The sequence below is a fragment of the Diabrotica undecimpunctata genome, chromosome 8, assembly GCF_040954645.1.
Source record: "Diabrotica undecimpunctata isolate CICGRU chromosome 8, icDiaUnde3, whole genome shotgun sequence".
Classification (NCBI taxonomy): Eukaryota; Metazoa; Arthropoda; class Insecta; order Coleoptera; family Chrysomelidae; genus Diabrotica; species Diabrotica undecimpunctata.
The window spans coordinates 109,052,572-109,061,990 of NC_092810.1; positions in this window are offsets into that span (position 1 = coordinate 109,052,572).

Sequence of the window (9,419 nt, forward strand, 5' to 3'; positions counted from 1 at the left end):
TTTATTAAGTTATCACGTATAAACACGTATAAATATTTTTAAACTTACTATTAGATCTTAGTTAATTAGTAGGTTAAACTACATATATTTATAAAATCTTTTTCGAGAATTCATAATACCCAAACCATTAACAGATTTACATAGAGTCGTATTAAAATAATCCAGATAAAAGCTTTCATTAATAGAGATTATGAAAATCTGTATAATCTGTTTCCATATTAGATTATGAGAAGATGCCAAAAACCGATTTGGAGTACGCATATTTACTCCCTTGTTTGTAGAAATGGTTGATAATATTACCCGTTTGGATATGACTGGATAATTAATGAATATATTATTTTAGTTTAGCTCATTTATTTATTTTCGACTTATCGGAATTTCCTTTTGACAGAACAATTTTATTATTAGTACAATTACTATAGTACAAGTTGAGTTAAAATTACGTTTATCAAATTAATCTACTTATGGCAGATTTACCTATATTTATTTTATTATTATAAATTACTTTATTATATTAATCTGTCGTCTATTTTATTGGCATATATTGCATATGTTACTTAAACTTAATTGAAAAAAGAACAACAAAATGTGTTCTTTTTTTCGGTTGCCAGTTCTATTAGCCTTTTTACGCCAGTAAATTACAGTTTTGAAGTGTCATTGTCTTCGTCACGACGAATTTGTTTAAAACTTTGGATTTAGCTCTTATTCTTTACTTTACTTCTGGACTTGGATGGTGAAGGACTCCCCTTCGTGGGGATAAGAAAAACATACGTTTAAAATAAATCCGAAAATGGATAGATCGAGCAAGTTTAAGCAACTTTTGTTCTTTCATTAACCCTTAATATCCTAAATTATTGTATTTTTAAAAAATCATATATTTTATGGTAAATTATTGTGCTTATGAATCCTGTAGTCGAGTTTCTGAGCTTATTTTCAAAACAAAAATTGGCAAAGTTATTAGCTGTTACATTGTAACATTTCAGATCACCTTGTATGTATTAAAACAGCGAAATGTTTTCTCAATCCGTTTGCATCGTTGGGATTTGTAATATAGACATTTCTGATCTGTGTATAATAATTTTTGATTGCATTTCTTTGGTGTTTATTTTGATCATGAAGCCGTTTTAGGATATTTTGCGAGTCAAATAAACAGAAATGTTTCCGCTTACTCGAGTTTGTAGAATGATGTCACTCCGCAATGGATCACCCAAGTGGTCACTTGATTGTTTCGAGTCCGGATTTTTCAAAATTCGTAATTGTTTTTCGTTTTTCGTTTTTGTCATGGAAATATAGTGTATTGTAGCAGTTAAATGTGAAGTTTAAGTGAAAGATAATTTAAGATATTGAAGGGAAACGATGCGGCGTCTTTAATCTAAACAAGCCGGCAAAATTTCTTTTGTGGAGAGGTAAATTTAATCAAAGGTAATGTGGCAGTTTTGTTGAATTAATCACCGTTTTGGTGTATGTATTGTGTACAATGTGGGAGATTTGTAAACCAGCGTTACAACAATTTAAGAGGTCCACGTAGTTTCAAGCAAGAACTTGAGTGGCCAAGTTTTTGAAGATTGCAACAAGATAATCCAGTGTCTAACTTCAAAGAATCGTTTTTTTTTGTTTTCCCTGGTCACTTTAGAACAATCTGCAGTTTGAGTGAGACGCATTTGTGTTATTTTGTAGTGTTTTGGATCCAGTTCCAACCTCAAAAATTTTAGTTAAAGTTTTTGGGGTTAAAGTTAAAAAATTGTAATAATAAAATTATAAATTTTAGGAATTGGCTAATTGTCATATTAATTATTATTATCTTATTCTTCTTTTAAATACAAATAATTTAAAAAATTTAATTATTATTTCAAAAAGGTAAAAGTTTTAATATTTAATTTTGACATATGACAGTTAACATTATCTCTTTCATGGGTAGCGGGTAGAAACTCTTTGGACAGTCCTATCAGAGAAAATGAATCGTTCCCTGCCCTCCACAAATTCCAGGGGTTTCCTGACCCGGGAAACTAGTACCTGTTTAGGGTCCCTTGTCTAGAGTTACGGATAAAGACCACAGCGGAGAAGCAAACCTCCGGTACGGTGTGGATGGCGGAAGTGGCAATCCCGTGATTTTAGGGCTGGTATAGAATCAAGCAGCGTCTGATCCAGAATGGATGGCTGCAAATAGCGTCTGACTCCAGGTTAGGTGCGGCTGCAGTCTAAACTCGCCAACCCGCTCGGCAAGCGCGGCGTTTTAATTGCCATTTTAACTTCAATATATTCATGCATACATCGAGATTTAAAAATATAGTACCCCAGGTGGGTAGAGTTTATAACTCAGAATCCCACTCCAATATGAACTGCCTCACGAATTCTGGGGGTGGCAAAAGATCGAAAATACATGACAATAATAAACAAATTAATTCTCAAAAATATAAAATTGCTACATACAACATTAGAACCATGAGAAGGAACGACCATCTAGAGGAATTAGAGCAGGAACTAGAAATGCACAATTGTCATGGGCTGCTTTTGGTAAGTTGAGCTTCATTTTAAAAGACAAAAAAATAAAAAAATCCCAATACACTTAAAATGAAAAACCTATGACACTTGTATACTACCAGTTGCAACTTATGGATTGGAAACTATGGCAATAACAAGAAAAATGGCGACACAATTAAGAGTAACTCAACGGGCCATGGAGAGGGCCATGTTAAATATAATCCTTAGAGACAAAATTCCTAAAGTATTCTAAACTCCAACCAATTATACATCCGTAAGTAGAATTCGCTTTAATATGCATATACCCGTGAACGATACATAATGTTCTAAGTTCTATGTATAATAATCACAGACTCACGTTTTTTTCTGTCACTTTTAGCTTAAGGCGTTAGAGAGAATTCGATCAACTATAACGCACTGAAAGAAGGGTTTGGGACGAACTATATATAGCAATCCGAAGTAACCTTTTTTTGATCTACTAAAAGCAATCGTTGTCACATGACTAGATTTTGACACAGAAGTTGCGACCATTTTCTTTGACACACTTCGAGAACGGATCACTTTTGTTGGTTTTTCCTCATCGTGAAACAAATACACAGCGGATTAGCGTTCATTTTCCGGTTCGTAGAGGTAAATCCAAGATTTATCGCCACTAATAATATTAAAAACGGTTTTCAGCTACCTTTGTTAAACCTTTTTAATGTTTTTCGACACCAATTAACGCAAACCGTTTTTTGCTCTTCTGTGAGCAAATAAGGGATTCAACCGGATTCAACCAAAGGATTCAAATCAACTTTGAAACACCCAATTCTTCATGTAGGATATTTTATATCAACGTCTTTGAAATGCCCAAAGATGCCTTTATGTCCCGGTATATTACACGGCGGTCATCCTTAATTAGCTGAAGAACCGCATCAATGTTTTGCTGTGTGGCTGCTGGTTTGGGTGGACATGGCCTAGGTTCGTCGCTGAGACTGAAGTGACCACATTCAAATTCGCAATTACAGCGGGAAATAGTTGACTGGTGTGATGGTTTTTGCCCAAACACAGAAATTATTTCAGCGATACATCATCATCATATAACGGGGGTCCTACGGCGATTGCCGCTTCCCGCATTTCAGCCTCCATCTTTTCCTATCTCTCCAATCTCCCTCTTCTAAGCATCTAGATTGCATTGTTTTTGTAATTTCTCTTCTCCAGGAATTTGGTGGTCTTCCCCTTTTCCTTCTTTCTGGCGGAACATACATTAAGGCTTTCTTTGGCCACCGCTCCTCCTCCATTCTCATCACGTGACCATACCATTGTAATTGCCTTCCTTGTATTCTATCTGAAAGAGTATCTCTAATTCCTGTACGGTTTCGTATTTCCTCATTCCTGATTCTGTCCATTCTCGATACTCGACATGACCTTCTAAGATAATCCATTTCCACAACGTCTACTTTATCTCGTTCATTCTTTGTCATCGTCCAACATTCGGCACCATATGTGGTAATTGTTTCTACAACTGCTCTGTATACGCGAAGTTTGGTATGCATCTTTATTTTATTAGACCACAGTAATGAATTCAGTATTCGGATGCATTTTTTCCCTTGGGTTATTCGGTTTTGTACATCTATCTTAAATCTGCCATTTGCTGATATGATGCTTCCTAGATATTTATACTGGTTGCAGCCTTTTATGACTGCGTTTTCAAGCCTCAGATCTGTGGTATTTCCTCCAATTTTTAAATATTCTGTTTTGCTTATGTTTACAGTAAGCCCCCATTTGGCATATTCCTCAAATAATTTTCGATTCATATAATTATCTTCCTCATCGGTTGCAACCACCACATGATCATCTGCAAACAACAATGTATACAGAGTTTCTTGTCCCACTTCGATGCCCATAAATCTACATTTATTTCTCCAATTCCTCAATGCTTCTTGGACGTATATTTTAAAGAGTGTCGGTGACAAACAGCATCCTTGCTTTAGGCCTTTAGTGACTTTAAATTCATTTGAGGTTCTGGTTCCAATTTTTACACAACTAACTGCATTTTCGTACAATTTATATATCGCTCGCAAATACGTGGAATCCAATCCGGACCTTTTGAGGACCTCAAACATTTTCTTTAACGGGACACTATCATATGCTTTCTCAAGGTCTATAAATACCAAATGGGTCTCTCTACTTCTTTCGACACGCTTTTCAATTATTTGTCGTAGGATAAATATATTATCAAGGCAGGATCTCCCGGTACGAAAGCCGCTTTGTTCTTCAATGTCTTGTATCTGTCTTTCAACCCTCTTCTTTAATATTCTGCCGTACAACCGGCCCACAGAGCTCGTCACACTAATACCTCTATAATTGGAACAGTCTCTTTTATTCCCTCTCTTATATATGGAGCTTATATAAGATTTATTCCAATCTTTAGGAATTTCCTGGTCTCCACACATACATTTATTGAAAAGGTCTACTATTAATTCTAAAAGTGCAGTCGGCCCATATTTAACCAGCTCTATGGGAATGTCTCCAGGCCCTGCGGCTTTTCCGTTTTTAACCTCTTTTAAGGTTTCCGTCAATTCAGATAATGTTATTATAGGGATTTCCTGTCTTTCGTCTCTGTTGTCTATTAATTCCCTTATCTTTTCCCATCTATACTCTACTCTATCCTCTTTCAGCAGTTTCGTATAATATTCTTCCCATTTATTTAACTTTATGAGAGAAATGTTATCTTCATTTTTCTCATTTTTCCTAAACTGCTTTAATGTTTTCCAAGCTTGCGCCACTTTTGTTCCACCCATAAATCTGTCCAGTTCATCACACTTAGCCTCCCAGTTTATATTTTTCGCCTTATCCACGTCTTTTTTAACTTCTCTATTCCATTTAGCGTACAGCGATACATTGCTGTTGAAATAATCCTCTCCAAAAATTGTAAAAAATTATTGCTCGAAAATGTTCTCAGCTAAGATCCATTTTTCGATCGACTTGCTAATTCCAAAAATTCATTGCATATAGGTACACGACTTGTTGTATCGCAATGAAACTCTTGATTTATATTAACAAAGGATTGAGGTTGCAGTTCTGTCAAAAGATGTTATTGGTGGCTTCCTCTTAGCGGCTATATGCAAAACTAAAAAGACAAACCGCATAGTACCTTTAGAACATGGCACCATTTTTGACCTATTCGAGCTTCACACAAAACACGGCGTCGTTATAATATTGAAATAAAACGGAATATCAGAAAGTTGCCAACCTCTATTAGATAAAATACGTGGAATAAATACCTAGACTATTGTTTTAACAATATATTTTTTTTTCTTAACAAAACGTCTACTACTTACCAAAAATAATAAACGTTAAAACAAAGCCTTACTGTATTTTATTAAATGAATTGTTAATAAAGAAAGAATAAACATTGGTTAAGGTATTGGTATTTATGGTTTTATTCATGATACTATGATTAAGAAGATAAGATATTGCGCATAAGTCGTGACGTAATTGGAGAGCTGCACGTTCGTAATGTCAGTTTTTTGTATGTGTCAATAAATAATCTTTAATAAATACTTTGGAGATATCCTTTTGTGTACGATTATTGTAATTATTAAACCTTTTTTTATTATTTTTTTGCTAATCGAATAATTTCATCACAGAATGCATAAAAATCCCATTTAACTTTAACAAGAATTCAAATTCTGCTCTCCAATGACGGCATGCGCGAACACGACCAATTTTGTGCTACGGGAAGATCCTATCTTGTTATTCATAGTATCATGGTTTTATTATCAGAATGTCCAATTGAATTTTGTTTACTTATTCGAAATTTTGCCGTTTGTGTCTAATTGCAACTCTTTGTTCTAATTAGAAGTTTTATGTTTTATTAAATCTGTGCCTGGATTTATTTTTTATTTTTTAATGTCATTTTTGTAATATTGGATTTTTTTAGTTGTGTTATTTTAAATTCTCAGGAGATCAGTATCGTTTGCATAAATTCGTTGAAAGCTTTTTTCGTAAAAATATCCCATAAGCCGATTTTCATTTTTTTAGTGGAACATAATAATACATTTTTTTATGTCTCGTGTGTCCATATAATTTAAAGATCTATTTATTTATAAACATTACTTACCGAATGCTTAATTATAATTCTATTTACTCTAAAATCTAATATGTTTTAGCTGCAACTAACGCAATCACAAAAGATGAGGTCAACAGCTCTGCGGGTGGCAAAAATAAACTGGAGGTGGTTCTCAGTTTGACATTTTGCAAACTGGGGCAATTTAATCAATTCCTCATTAAGCAAGGTTAAAACGTGACTGATTTTATTTGTTACTGTGCAAATGTAAAAAAGAAATAGTAATTGTGTGTTACAAAAAATATAATCTATGGATATGTTATTTTATATTCAGGGTTGGTCACTCAAAAGAGTCTACCCTGATATTTTGTAATATTCATTGAATTTTGTGAAAATGCTCAAAGAGGACGATTTTTATTCCAAACGAATGATCTTTTAACGATATAGACATCTGTCATTTGTCATCCCCCTTTTTTCCAGTACCACAAACTCTTAATTTTAAATGGGGAATAGACCATGTTATAGTTTATTTTTATGAACGAGAGAGTAATTAGCATAATTTTAACTGGTACCTCCGACCACTCCATTGGCGTGCTCAAGATTAATTGAAAAATTACTTTGAATAATTGTAAAAAATAAATGAATTATTTTAGTGTTATAAAGTGTTATGTGTATGTAAACAAAAGTGACCTCTTTTATCACACACTATATTAGAACTGACTGGCCTACATTAAAAAGGGTTTTAAAAAATTCACATTTTTTTCAATTTTTAAAAATTACAAAAGAGAAAAAGAGTTTTTAAAACCGTCTAAGGTATGGTAAATAGATGAATAAAAATATTAATATAAAACTTACAGCTACTTGTTACAAATCCAAATCAGATTCAGAAGATGAACTTTCAGAACCAAGATTTATAATAACTGGCTCGATCATTTTATCAGTAATATTGTCCAGCTTCCACATTTTTTCCTCTTCTTTAATAGTGTGATTTACCGCCTTTTTCCAGTTTTCAGGTTTTACATTATTTACGGCCTCCAAAAACAACTGTTTAACATCATGAATTTTAAAAGTGGTATTTTTTCTTGAAACTTCACTCTTTATCTGTGCCCATACCAGTTCAATCGGGTTTAATTCACAATGATATGGTGGGGATCTAAGTACTGTCATTCCACGATTTTTGGCAATTTCATCAATTTCGTATTTTTTAAATTTTTCTTTATGAAGGGCACACAACGAATAAAGTTCCTTTCTTATAGATCCGGGATGGTACGTAATATTTTTTGAACTCAGCCAATTCTGCAAGTCTTTTTTTAACCACTTGGTTGGTTGTGGGCAGTCCTTCTATAAGTCTGGAGTGATAACTTGCATTATCCATTACTATTACACAGTTCTTAGGAAGAAGATCTATCATTTGTTCGAACCATTCTTGAAAGACATCAGCGTTCATGTCTTCATGGTAGTCACCGGTACGAGTTGATTCAAAAGTTAATAAACCACCTTCAACAAAACCGTCTGAACTGCCAATGTGTACTATTATCAGCCTGCGTCCCTTTCCTGATGGTGGGTCTAAACCAGTAGATAAGTTATTTACAAAAGCGTGCCTTTGACTTGTAACAGTTTCATCCTGCCAAAATTTATTTGGTGTATGACCCTCGTTGATCCATGTTTCATCAAGATAAAATATTTTTCTTTTTTGGTTTCTCATTTCCTTTATGGTTCTTAGAAAATGTCTTCTCCGTATGACAATATAGCTTCTTTCTAATAAAATAGACTTTCTGGGATTCTTTTTCCAGCGGAAGCATATTTCTTTTAAAAGTTTCCATAACGTACTTCTACTCATTTCTGGGTAATCCTTATCATCTTGAACTGAGACAAGAACTTTATCCAATGTTGGAAATTCTTGTCTAAAGAAGAATTCATGCACTTTCCGTCGAAGTCCTTCTTTAAAATGATATTCTATTTGAAATTTTGGTTTCCCTGGAGCATTACGTGGCATTTGAAAACTACCACATTTCTCTTCTTTAATAACTCTGTAAATCGTAGATTTCCCAACACCAAGTGTACTGCTAACTAACTCAACGGTCTCATCAACACTTTCACATAAACGTTTGTCTGTAAATGATTTAAAACAATTAAATATTAATGTTTTTTCATTAACTGTTAGAGGACCAATTTTTCGGCGTTTACACGGCACATCCAAATTTTCCATAACACTTGTATACACAATAAACTGCACCTTGCAACTGAAGTACCTACTTTTAGTGAATTTTGAATACGCCACTTGGACCTTCCTACAAAATGGAAAAACCCACTATCACATTTTTTGTGGAATAAGTTTAGAAGGTAATTATCTAGTCAATTACTATCGTAGATTCCTAGAATTAAAGAATTAAATGTTTGATTGTTGAAACCCTTATTTCGTGGAATGCACTCATTTCAGATAAAATAAAACGTTTTATTTTATCTAAAGAATTAAACTTTATTTTGCAAATAGGTAGGTACTTATTAAACTTTTATTGGTTATATATAACCAATAAAATAAACATCTTACATTTCTTGCAAATTCATTAGTACCTGTTAACCTCCATCACTCCGACACTGGCAACCTTATTTAGGGATTAGTAACCCTCACAACTATTGTATTCTATTCTGCTCCAACCTTTATACCTGGTGGTCATAGTCAATTTAAAATTGTTTTCCTATATACTTCTGTAAACTTGTTGACAAATATCTGTTTTTCATTGAGTCACCCGTATCAACAGTTTAGGGATTTGCATACATAATTTATTGTTTTATTACTCTCTTATACATAAAAATACACTATAGGCCAGGGAAATAAGCAAAAAAAGTGCTCTGGTTGTGACACTTAACCGGCCAGGCCAACGAT